We start from the raw sequence: 13,977 nt of genomic DNA on the forward strand, positions 1-13,977 counted from the left end.
TTTAAAACTCCTACAGTGTCCGTGGTTCTTAAAATTAAAAGTTGAATGTGTTATTATTTCCTTCCTATTCTAATCTACAACTAGATCTATCGACTAAGTAGATTTACATAAGGAGACAGGAAATGGTAATGATACTGGTGTAGCAGGTCTGTAAGGTTAATCAAAATTGATGACCAGTGGATATTTGCTAGCTTGTTGAATGTATGAATGTATATGGGCCCAAAGTGAGAGTTGTATGAATGTGTGTGTATCGAGGTGGTAAACTCTGCTGCATCAGTCTTTCTTGGTTGCAGAGGCATGGTTAGTTTAGTTAGTTAGGCGAGGATTGTATTTACTAAATAGTAGTAAGGATTGATACTGACGTCACAGAAAAGCCGTGCAAGCATTGGCTGAGTGAGCGAGCAGAGTAGAAGTTGATTGGTCCACAAAATAGAAAACGCGCTGGTATTGGAGAATCATTAGAGTTAAAGCAAGCATCTGATTGGTCACCAAAATAGAAATCTCAAGAATAATAATAGATGGTGGAGTTTGCATGTACAATCCAACATTATCAGGGACTCGTCCAGACAGAAGATTTATAGGGTTTGTTTACGAACAGTACCTTAATAAGCACAAGCACGCAATGTACGGAGAAAAGAGAAAAATGTCAGTTATGCAAAAGGTCAAGAATTATTTTAAAAAGGACAAACCCATTAAGAGTAGAGAAGGGATTCTCATTCCTCCCGCAAATACGCCTGCATCATACATGATAGTGGAAAGAAGCTATCATACTTGTGTATGGTTAGAAAATTGGGTAGAATACACAAAAGATGATGGAATATTAGCATTTCCTGAATACGGAAGCTTTAATGGGAGAATACTGTACAATTTAAGAACACGGATGAATGAATTAGAACCCAGACCTAGATTGACCCAGTATGAGACTTTAGAAGAATGGGAAATGGAAGCCTTTGAACGTGATAGACCACGAAGTAACAGGACCCTAAGTAAATATTATCTGAAATTTCCCCGAGAGACTAGAGATAGTCAAATGAAGCAATGGAGACAGGTCATGGTGGCAGAAGGTTTATATCCTGTGTTGACATCAGAAGAGCAGACTGGAGGCAAATGTATAGAGAAAGCTAAGCACTTAACCAGGATAGATAGCGGAGAAGCAGAAGAAGGATATTTAGAAGACATATTGATGAAAATTCCTCCACCTTATAATAAAGAATTCGATAGAATGACCTCAAGTGCCACGATGATAAGAACACCTTTGGTTCCACAAATAGTACATGACACAGAAAACAGGTTACTTCAAGAAAAGGAAAAGGAAGCAATAAATAAGAATAGAGATGAATTGATCCAGAAAGTAACTCAGATGAACATACATCCTGAAGCATTGACTATACCAGTGACCATAGGTCCAGTAGTCCCATTGTATGGCGAAAAGTCAAACTGTTCTAAAGTTCCTGTAATGCCTACCCCAAGCATAGAAAATAGAAATGAAAAGGTAAAAGTAGATGATCAAGCAAGTGAATGTGAATCAGTAATATCATTAATGGATTTACCCATAAGTGAACCAATAATGGAAACACCAAGGAGAACCCCAGAAGATGTAGAGTGATGGTCTCAAGAAATAGAAAAACCAAAATCACAGCCAAAAGTATTAGATATTTTCAAATAAGAGTAGTATTGGAAGAAATGGTTGCCAGAAATGTGGGTCTAGACCGATTGAACACACACAGTGAGGAAGAGTTATTGTTTATTTGCAGAAGCATCACACGAAACACAAAAACATTCCATGAAAAACTGACAAATCTGGCATCTGAAATGGGAATTGACATAGGTAAGTCAAAGGTGTTGCAGAAACCATATAGAGCAGAATTTTCTGATAAGGATTTGGAAAACATGAATGTGTTCAGAAGAAAATTACAGGGGAGTTATTATTTCTATTACAAAAATGGGGAGATCTTGAAAAATGGAAAGTTAGGTGGGCAAAGAAAAAGGAAGAAGCACAGGTAAATCGACCAACATCTGAATATACAATAAGAGAAACCGAAAAGGCTGAGAGATTGTATCCGATGAGAGAAGTACCCAGAGGGGGGTACGTACATGTACCGTGGACTAGACAGGATATTTTGTCGTTTACAAATGATTTCCCTAAACTGAGAGAGAAACCAGCGGAATGGTACAGACAAGTTGAGAGGTTTGGGAAAGTTTCAAAGGTTTTGTTAAAAGATCTGGATGGTCTGTTTGACATAGTAGTACCTACAGATTTGTGGACGGAGCGTAAAATTACTATAGATTGGCCTAGTGAAGAGTGTCCAAGAGATTCAAAGACACAAGCCCCGTCAGATGTAATGAAAAAATATCACCAGGTGATCACTTTTCTAAAGAGTAAAATTCCCCCGAAATTAACTGATTGGGTAAAAATAGACAGAACAACCCAAGAGAAAAATGAGTCTGTACATGCATACTACAAACGTCTTTTACAGGTGTTTAAACAGTATAGTGGTTTTGAAAGTATAGAGAACAAGAACATGACTCATTTTGTGTATCGATTTGTGACAGGGTTAAGATTGGATATATCGCAAATGATTAAGCAGCACATGTTCTGTTGGCAAGCAAAGCCCATAGATGAAATTTTAAAGTATGTCAAATATTGTGGGGATGAAATTGATAACAGACAAAAAGCCTTAGAAGAAAAAGTAATGTGGGCTCAAGTAAAATTAGCTGAACAGCAAGAGCTTCAATTGAATAAACAGTCAGAAAATCAAGGAAAGGTACAAGGTCAAAGCGAAATTAATGGGGGTAAGCTACGGGGAAGATTGAACAGGGAAGAGGCAAAGAAAAGGCTTCCCTGTCACGGATGCGGGAAGTTGGGGCATTGGAAGAACAAGTGTAAATTCTTACAAGTTAATAATGGCCCGAATCAAAATTTAAATCCACAGACGCAAAATGAGGTGTTAATGAGTCAACCGCAACAGGGTATAGATCTGCAGAGTCAATTGCCACCTGCCCCTAAGCCACATTTTGTGAGTCAAGCCAAGTACAGGGTGGACACCGGATTCTCAGAAGGAAGTGGTAAGAAATTTTTTGTAACATCGCAGTTTCTTTTGCAGGACCCACTACTCGAATATGAGCAGGAATGACGGTGCCTGATGGGGGAGGAAGGGGAGTGCGTACTTGGCGCATCCCTACTGGCAGATCAGTCAGGTCCATACGTAGAAGGTAAAGTAGAAGGTGAAGCCATCCAAGTAATAGGTGTCTCGAACAAACAGATTAGAACCCCGATCACAGATCCAATGGAGGTGCAAATTGGAAATTTTAAAGAAATGCATACATTCGTGGTCTGTGACTCAAGTCCTGTAAACTTGCTTGGAAGGGACTTGTTGTGCAAAATGAATTGCACCATATATTGCACACCGGATGGTGTCGCAATAGAAACCCCAGATGAAGATGGAGTTTACAAATTCATGTTAGCTAAACAAGGTACAGAAGTAAATGAAATGTATTCAATGATAACCAAAGATGAATTACCTGCCGAAGTCAAACTGACTGTAAATGCAGAGATATGGGATTTTACTGGAAAAGAAATAGGATTAATGGCAAATGTAGATCCCGTAAAAGTGACAGTGAGAAAAAGGTGCTGTTTATCCGAACACTCGACGAATACAAAATGAGTCCTGAAATTAAGACAGGCGTTGTGGCAGAGATTGAGCGATTAGTCGAACAAGGCGTATTAAAGGAAATAATGAGTAGCCCTTGTAACTCACCTATAATTGGCATTAAGAAACCTAACGGGAAATATAGGGTGGTTCAAGACCCGAGAATAATGAATAAGATTGTTGTACCATGTTGTCCAGTAGTGCCCAACCTAGCTGTGATTCTTTATCAGATACCATGGAAAGCAGGTGGGTTCACAGTAATTGATTTATGTCATGCATTCTTTTCTATTCCACTGCATTCAGATAGTCAGTTTTTATTTTCATTTAAATTTGAAGATCATGTTTGCTTGTGGAATCGTGTGCTTCAATCTTTAATCAGATTCTTAAAAGAAGTCTTGAATCTCTTGTGTTGCCCAGAGAGTCAGTCCTGGTGCAGTATATTGATGACATATTGGTGGCGTCGAACACTCGAGATGACTGTGTCACTGATTCAATTGCATTGCTAAATCACTTGGCAAAAGGTGGACACAAAGTGTCCCCCGAGAAACTTCAGTTTTGTAAAAACCCAGTCAAATATCTGGGACATCAAATAGAGAGTGGAATTAGAAAAGTGACCTCAGAAAGAATCAGAATAATAAGACAAATGCAGTTACCACGAACCCAAAAAGAAATAAGAATATTTCTTGGGGGTCGTAGGATATTGTAGGCAGTGGATTGTAGGGTTTGCTTTACTGGCTAAACCCTTGATACAGATGACCAGAAAGAGAGCAAAAGACCCCATAGAGTGGGATGATGAAAGCATGGAATCCTATATAAAGTTACGAAATTGTTTGTGCGAAGCACCTGCTTTGGGAATGCCAGGCTACTCAAACGAATTTGCATTGTTCTGCTATGAGAGAGGTAATTGTGCACTTTCAGGTCTGACACAGAGACATGGATTAATGCGAAGACCAGTGGCATATTTTTTTGCTACCCTAGACCCTGTGGCATGGGCATTGCCAGGTGGTCTGAAATCTGTAGCTGCAACTTGTGTGAGCATAGAACAAAGTGAGTCAATTGTGATGGGATACCCTGTAAAGGTGTATGTTTCCCAGTCGGTTGTGATTTTGCTGACCAAAACCCGAAAACAGTATCTCACTCCTAGTAGGTTAACCAAATACGAGCGAATAATACTGGGGGCCGAAAACGTGACTATAGTGAGGTGTACTGTTCTTAATCCAGCCACCTTACCACCTGGTCCATACCAAGAAGAGGTGAAAGATGAGGCCGAACATGAGTGCCTTGATGTGACTGAACTTAGTACCAAACCACGTCCTGACATACAAGAGAAACCCCTGAAAATTTCAGATCATGAGCTATTTGTAGATGGCTCCTGCATGCGACATTAAGAGGGAGGATTGAGTGCTGCTTACGCTGTGTGAACATTAACTGGAATAGTCGAAGCATCCTATTTACCAGAAGTCAGATCTGCACAAGTTGCCAAATTAATTCCTTTAATTAAAGCATGCAAAATTGGGAACAATTGGAGAATAACCATATTTACTGACAGCCAATATGGTTATGGGGTTGTGCATGATTTTGGCCATCTATGGATGCAAAGGGATTTCCTAACTTCCTCAGGAACACCCATTAAAAATGGAAATTTTGTGAGAGAACTAATTGAGGCAATTCAATTACCAAAAGAGGTGGCCGTGGTTAAGTGTGCTGCTCACCAATCAGGATATGACTATGCGACAGCCGGCAACCGATATGCTGACCAGGTTGCCCAACACTGTGCAAGACATAAAATTGCACTAAACAAGAAAATTGAAACTTGTGGAATCAGCTGCCAAGTTATGCTACTTGCAGGAGTGGGAAACTGGAAGGAGGTAAAAGATCTGCAGGATGCAGTAGAAATGAGAGAAAAGGAAGAGTGGGTCAAAATAGGATGTCAAAGAAGATGGTGTGTGGGTGTGTTATGATGGCAGACCAGTAATGACAGACAGTATGCTTGCACCTATGGCTAGAATGTATCATGGAGACACACATGTAGGCAGAGATGCTATGATTTGACTTTTCAGACAAGATTGGTTTAACGCAAAATTCAGGAACGTAGCAGAGAGTCTTTGCCAAAGATGCTTAACATGTCAACAAATGAATCCTAGTAACAAAGGGACAAGGGCACCCAAAGCAATTGGTCAGGGACCTTGGGAAGTTACGTATTATTAGAGACAGTGGTCCCTGAAAACAAGGAAATGTAACAAGCAATAATCAATATAGCCACACTAGGTACTATATTATAGCCTATGTCCAGCCGGACAAGGCAGCTTTAATAAGCAAAATGTTTTACAGTGATGTAACAAGATGTAAGCAAAGCAATGGTGGGACACAAGCCTGTATCCTATGGCTTACATATCAAGAGGACATGAATTTTGAAAAAACACACACAGGCAATTAAAGCGATGTTTCTTATGACAAGAATAGCAGATAGTGAAACATCATAGTCACCTTCACGACATTTCATACACATAAGTAATCATAGTGTAAGGTGAGCAACATAGTCGACGACGTTTCGATCCTTACTGGGGGGGTGTTAGGATCATCATCAGGACTGATTAATATGATTGCCTATAAAAATGCCTGAATATACAACAATTAACAGAAACCAACGTGGTACATTAAGGAGGGAAAAAAAGGGGAAGGGAAAAATTAGGAAAAAACATAATAATTTAAGTTTGAAATAAAGTTACAACATAACAAGACAGTTTTTTGTCAGAACACGGGCTAATTATGATCAAAATGGCTAAGTGAACTATCGGACACGGATCGAATTAAAGTGGAACATGCTTCGTGGCAGGCCGTGTAAATACTGGGAGGTCGTGGTTGCCGCGAGTATTAAGGCATATCGACTATGGAGAAGTGCGTGGTTGGTATCATGTGAAAACTGAAGGCGTGTCTAAGACTTAGGAACTGTGGATGTCGCCGGTGAGGAGAGCGAGTAAACTACTACGGAAACTGTGTAAGGAGAGCTAGGCGGGATAGGCGGTTGAACATTTACCTCGTGCTGTCTTTGATAACAGCAAGGAAGATGTATCAGCTTAGTTGGGAAAACTAAGCGATCGTTAGAACACGGAATCGTTCTGGAATAAAAATAATGAGGTCATACAAGCTCGAGGAGTGGATCGGAAGTGCAGTGCTTGAAGGGAAAGGGAAAGGCGGCTTACCTAGGTTCGCGAGGGTAATAATAGACGCGGTAACCAAAAAATCTGTTGGAACAATAAGGTAAATTACTAGAAGTAATCACATCGTGATTACGGGGGTGGGGAGCCGTCGGTTTGGAAATAAAAGACATACCACGGTGTGATGATGTAGTCACGTTCCGGGGGAGTCGGCAAGGCAACGTCTCGGTCAATGCCGGAAGAGTTGTAGTGGAGGAGTGCTCGCGCCGGTATGATATGAACGTGGCTGGATCAGGTGATCAGTCACATGTTCTAATGGTTGCTAATAGTAACGCAGTGCTCGCTGGTGATGAGAAACAGGGCGAATTTGGGGCGCCATATTGGGTGAGTGAAGGACGGCGCGTGGTGAGGATAAAAACAAGGGTTGTAGAACAGAGAAAGACATTGTACATGGATTTAAAAAGCCATTACATTTATAAAACATGAAGAGCAGAATTGCAATGGGGAAAAAAATGTGTTAATGTTTCTTAAAGTCAGGTGGTAGTTTTGCAGTGGGTGTTTTGCGGACAGTTCCAATTGTACGATCATAGTAAGGAGGTCCAATCCTCTAAGCGGTTCAATCCACTGTGAATGCTTCCCGTTTTCAAAATCCATTTTAGTTCTTCTTTATTCAAAAGCTGTGAAATGTCTGCACCTCTTGGAGGGATTTTGACAACAGTGACGACTGTCCAATGAATGTCATCCTCAGTATGACCAGCTGATTCGAAATGTTCCACCAGCGGTGCGTTTGGTGTTTTACACCTCAGTCTGCTTCTGTGTTGGCAGATTCTGATCCGGATTTTCTGTGTCGTTTGTCCTATATAAATCATGTCACAGGGGCACAGAATTGCGTAAATGACATTGCTGGTGTTACAATTACTGAAATGATTATGGGGTTTCCGTATGTTACCAAACACAAACTCTTTACAGTCAGTAGTGAATACACATACAGAACAATTGCCACACTTGTTGTGTCCAGTAACTGCGGGTAAAGACCAATGTTCGAGGAGCGTGCCAGTGTTTCTAGTCTCAGGGAGTGCCGCTCTTATCAGATGGTCTTTGATATTTTTGTTTCTTTTGAAGGCAAAAAGGGGTCTTTCAAGATTTAGTATTCCAGCATTTAACACATTCCAGTGCTTAAGAATACTTTTGCGGACTTTGTTGGAAGATGGGGAAAATGTGGTGACACACACTAGGCGGTTTTCACGTCTCTTGGTTTTGGGTTCCAAGAGAGCATCCCTGGGACAGTACCATGCTCTTTTCAGGGCACTGCGAATTAGTTTTTTGGGGTAACCTCTTGATGTTAATTTCTCGCTAAGTGTTTTGGCTTCCCTGAAATAATCCTCCTTTAGGGTGCAGTTGCGTCTGATGCGTAAGTATTGTGAGTAGGGAAGAGAGTCTCTAAGGGCCCTTGGATGGCTGCTACTGTATTTTAGGAGAGTGTTACGTTCGGTGGCTTTCCTGAAGAGGCTGGTGATCAGGTGTCCCTCATCATGTATTATGTTTAGATCAAGGAATGGTATGGATGTTTTGTTGTATGTGAGTGTGAACTTGAGACCACCACAATTATTGTTAAGCCAGTGGAGGAAATTGAAAAGCATGGTTTGGGTATCATGCCAAATGAAAAAAATGTCGTCAATATAACGTTTCCATAATGTTATTGCAGATTGGAAGGGGTTCTGTTGGGTCAATATGCAATTCACCTCAAGGGCATTCATATAAAGGATAGCCAGATTCGGTGCGAAAACTGCTCCCATGGATGTACCCTTGGTTTGCTGGTAATAATGACCATCAAATAGAAAAAAGTTTCTAGTCAGACAGATCTCGAGGAGTTGTAAGATGAAGATAGTGGGTACAGCATGTGGCCTGATACGGGTGTCTAAAGTAGTCTCAATGATGAGTAATGCGTCTCGTTGCGGAATGTTTGTGTAAAGAGACTCAACATCTAACGTGCAGAGTGTATCAATTGAGGGGTTGAACCTGTGGTTTTCTACCAGGGTAATCATCTGCATACTGTCTCTAACGCAATACGGGGTAGATGGAACAAACTCCTTGATAAAGTAGTCAACATAGAGACCCAATGGCTCTAGAATAGACCCGCAGCCTGAAACGATGGGCCGTCCAGGGGGGTTGGAACTATCCTTATGGATCTTTGGTAAAGTGTAGATGACTGGTATGCGTGGGGCCTTGGTATTCAGAAAATCATATTCATGCTTAGATAAAAAACCTTGTTCCAGACCTGATTGGGTTGTCTGTTGAATCATCTGTTTAAGCTCATTGGTCGGGTTTGTTGGAAGTTTGGAATAGTGATCAGTATTAGCTAGCTGTCTCAATATTTCGTTTTTATAGGTGGTAGTGTCTTGCAATACTATGCCTCCGCCTTTATCTGCGGGTTTGATAACCACTAAGGCGTTGGACTTGAGAGTTTGAAGTGCTGTTTTCTCTTCTAGTGCAATGTTGTATGGAACGAACTGGTGTTTTGTAGCTAGTTGGGAGAGGTCTTTAAGTACCAATTTTTCAAAACAGGTAACCTCAGATGGAACCATGCTGGCTGACGGGGAGAAAGTGGATGGGGGTCTCAATGGGGTGTTGGATGTTTTAGGTGGAAGAGGATTCAACAGAAAAAAACTCTGTAGTCTGATCTTACGAAAAAATCTAAGCATTTCGGTTTGAAGGTCCAAAAAGTTAGTCCTAGTCGTGGGTACAAAGGAAAGACCCTTGCTAAGGATGGATAATTCAGATTCACTCAGTTGGAAATTTGTGAGGTTGAATATTGGCAACGAGAGGTTTGTTTGTGTCTGGTTGGTGGAGTCGCTGTTGTGTACCTCTGGAGGACAGTCTACCAACGGTAATAGTTGCGTCGGGTTTGGCGTTCTCCTGGCGGGTTTTGCCAATGGGCACGTTTCAACCCTCCTCTTCTCGGGGGTTCGTTTGGGCCTCGACCTAAAAAAGAGGGTGTCGATGGATTTGGGTTGTTAGATGCTCTATTTGTGCTGCTCGTACCTTCGCCGGGATCCGAATTGTCGGATGATTCAACGGAGGTATCGGAGAAACCGACTAGGGTGTTACCTCTGTTAAATCTGCCCCAAGGACGGTTGTAACGTTGGTTGTTGTAGGATCTATTAGTATAGAAGTCCTTGTTGAGGTAAGGGTAAGTGCGTTCAGTAGAATAGGATTTAATATCTTTTTTCACTTTAGTGGATTTTTTATTTTGTTCTATTCTAAAGAATTCATCCACTGTTTTTTGGATTTGTTCTAGCAATTTTTTACTGTCCGCTATAGTGTCGCTAGTGGTTAGTTGTTGTTCAATTACAGTTATCTCTTCCAGAGTTTTATTAAGTTCCTCTGTCGCTATATCTATACCAAGGACTAACCAATGTCTCGAGCAGGTAGTACTGATGTAACTGAAATTATTGATATATTTCGGTATATCTGTGAAAATACCTGGTACGTTTCTGACTTGGAGGCCGGTGGGAATAATGTTAGCTTTCAGGTATTCCGTAAGCATCCGTATCATCAATTGTAACCCGACAGATTTTTTCTTAGTTTTTTCTAGTTGTTCTGATAAGGTGGAACTGATTTCTTGGGGAGCATTAGTGGAGTCAACAAAGAGGGAAGGACCTTCAAGGATTTTCTTAATGTATTCGTCCGTGTAGAGAGGTGCGTGATCTGACATGACAAGGAAACGGTGAGGAGAGAGGAGAGTCTGGATATGGTAGTCAAAGGGAAAGGAGAGTGACCCACTTTCAAGAGAAAAAGGTGGGGGTAAGAGCGTGAGCCCTTGCAATCCGGCGATTGCGCTTAACTAGTAACAAAGGGACAAGGGCACCCAAAGCAATTGGTCAGGGACCTTGGGAAGTTACGTATTATTAGAGACAGTGGTCCCTGAAAACAAGGAAATGTAACAAGCAATAATCAATATAGCCACACTAGGTACTATATTATAGCCTATGTCCAGCCGGACAAGGCAGCTTTAATAAGCAAAATGTTTTACAGTGATGTAACAAGATGTAAGCAAAGCAATGGTGGGACACAAGCCTGTATCCTATGGCTTACATATCAAGAGGACATGAATTTTGAAAAAACACACACAGGCAATTGAAGCGATGTTTCTTATGACAAGAATAGCAGATAGTGAAACATCATAGTCACCTTCACGACATTTCATACACATAAGTAATCATAGTGTAAGGTGAGCAACATAGTCGACGACGTTTCGATCCTTACTGGGGGGGTGTTAGGATCATCATCAGGACTGATTAATATGATTGCCTATAAAAATGCCTGAATATACAACAATTAACAGAAACCAACGTGGTACATTAAGGAGGGAAAAAAAGGGGAAGGGAAAAATTAGGAAAAAACATAATAATTTAAGTTTGAAATAAAGTTACAACATAACAAGACAGTTTTTTGTCAGAACACGGGCTAATTATGATCAAAATGGCTAAGTGAACTATCGGACACGGATCGAATTAAAGTGGAACATGCTTCGTGGCAGGCCGTGTAAATACTGGGAGGTCGTGGTTGCCGCGAGTATTAAGGCATATCGACTATGGAGAAGTGCGTGGTTGGTATCATGTGAAAACTGAAGGCGTGTCTAAGACTTAGGAACTGTGGATGTCGCCGGTGAGGAGAGCGAGTAAACTACTACGGAAAAGTATTCTTAAGCACTGGAATGTGTTAAATGCTGGAATACTAAATCTTGAAAGACCCCTTTTTGCCTTCAAAAGAAACAAAAATATCAAAGACCATCTGATAAGAGCGGCACTCCCTGAGACTAGAAACACTGGCACGCTCCTCGAACATTGGTCTTTACCCGCAGTTACTGGACACAACAAGTGTGGCAATTGTTCTGTATGTGTATTCACTACTGACTGTAAAGAGTTTGTGTTTGGTAACATACGGAAACCCCATAATCATTTCAGTAATTGTAACACCAGCAATGTCATTTACGCAATTCTGTGCCCCTGTGACATGATTTATATAGGACAAACGACACAGAAAATCCGGATCAGAATCTGCCAACACAGAAGCAGACTGAGGTGTAAAACACCAAACGCACCGCTGGTGGAACATTTCGAATCAGCTGGTCATACTGAGGATGACATTCATTGGACAGTCGTCACTGTTGTCAAAATCCCTCCAAGAGGTGCAGACATTTCACAGCTTTTGAATAAAGAAGAACTAAAATGGATTTTGAAAACGGGAAGCATTCACAGTGGATTGAACCGCTTAGAGGATTGGACCTCCTTACTATGATCGTACAATTGGAACTGTCCGCAAAACACCCACTGCAAAACTACCACCTGACTTTAAGAAACATTAACACATTTTTTTCCCCATTGCAATTCTGCTCTTCATGTTTTATAAATGTAATGGCTTTTTAAATCCATGTACAATGTCTTTCTCTGTTCTACAACCCTTGTTTTTATCCTCACCACGCGCCGTCCTTCACTCACCCAATATGGCGCCCCAAATTCGCCCTGTTTCTCATCACCAGCGAGCACTGCGTTACTATTAGCAACCATTAGAACATGTGACTGATCACCTGATCCAGCCACGTTCATATCATACCGGCGCGAGCACTCCTCCACTACAACTCTTCCGGCATTGACCGAGACGTTGCCTTGCCGACTCCCCCGGAACGTGACTACATCATCACACCGTGGTATGTCTTTTATTTCCAAACCGACGGCTCCCCACCCCCGTAATCACGATGTGATTACTTCTAGTAATTTACCTTATTGTTCCAACAGATTTTTTGGTTACCGCGTCTATTATTACCCTCGCGAACCTAGGTAAGCCGCCTTTCCCTTTCCCTTCAAGCACTGCACTTCCGATCCACTCCTCGAGCTTGTATGACCTCATTATTTTTATTCCAGAACGATTCCGTGTTCTAACGATCGCTTAGTTTTCCCAACTAAGCTGATACATCTTCCTTGCTGTTATCAAAGACAGCACGAGGTAAATGTTCAACCGCCTATCACGCCTAGCTCTCCTTACACAGTTTCCGTAGTAGTTTACTCGCTCTCCTCACCGGCGACATCCACAGTTCCTAAGTCTTAGACACGCCTTCAGTTTTCACATGATACCAACCACGCACTTCTCCATAGTCGATATGCCTTAATACTCGCGGCAACCACGACCTCCCAGTATTTACACGGCCTGCCACGAAGCATGTTCCACTTTAATTCGATCCGTGTCCGATAGTTCACTTAGCCATTTTGATCATAATTAGCCCGTGTTCTGACAAAAAACTGTCTTGTTATGTTGTAACTTTATTTCAAACTTAAATTATTATGTTTTTTCCTAATTTTTCCCTTCCCCTTTTTTTCCCTCCTTAATGTACCACGTTGGTTTCTGTTAATTGTTGTATATTCAGGCATTTTTATAGGCAATCATATTAATCAGTCCTGATGATGATCCTAACACCCCCCCAGTAAGGATCGAAACGTCGTCGACTATGTTGCTCACCTTACACTATGATTACTTATGTGTATGAAATGTCGTGAAGGTGACTATGATGTTTCACTATCTGCTATTCTTGTCATAAGAAACATCGCTTCAATTGCCTGTGTGTGTTTTTTCAAAATTCATGTCCTCTTGATATGTAAGCCATAGGATACAGGCTTGTGTCCCACCATTGCTTTGCTTACATCTTGTTACATCACTGTAAAACATTTTGCTTATTAAAGCTGCCTTGTCCGGCTGGACATAGGCTATAATATAGTACCTAGTGTGGCTATATTGATTATTGCTTGTTACATTTCCTTGTTTTCAGGGACCACTGTCTCTAATAATAAAAACAAATGAATCCTGGCAGGAAAACCGTGGTTAGCATGGGAAAGATTGGAAAGGCAGAAGGTCCCTTTGTAAGACTTCAACTAGACTTTATTCAACTGCCTGCTTGTCAAAGATTGAAATATGTACTTGCCGTAGTTTGTTTATTTTCAAAGTGGGTGGAAGCATACCCGACCCGAAGAAATGACAGGATGGCAGTGGTGAAACTCCTATTAAGAGAACTCATCCCTAGATTTGGTTTTCCAGTAACGATTGAATCAGATAGAGGGTTTCATTTTAATAATGAAATAATTCGACTAATTTGTGAAGCATTCAAGGTCGAACAA

The sequence above is a fragment of the Triturus cristatus genome, chromosome 1_1, assembly GCF_964204655.1.
Source record: "Triturus cristatus chromosome 1_1, aTriCri1.1, whole genome shotgun sequence".
In the NCBI taxonomy this organism is placed as follows: Eukaryota; Metazoa; Chordata; class Amphibia; order Caudata; family Salamandridae; genus Triturus; species Triturus cristatus.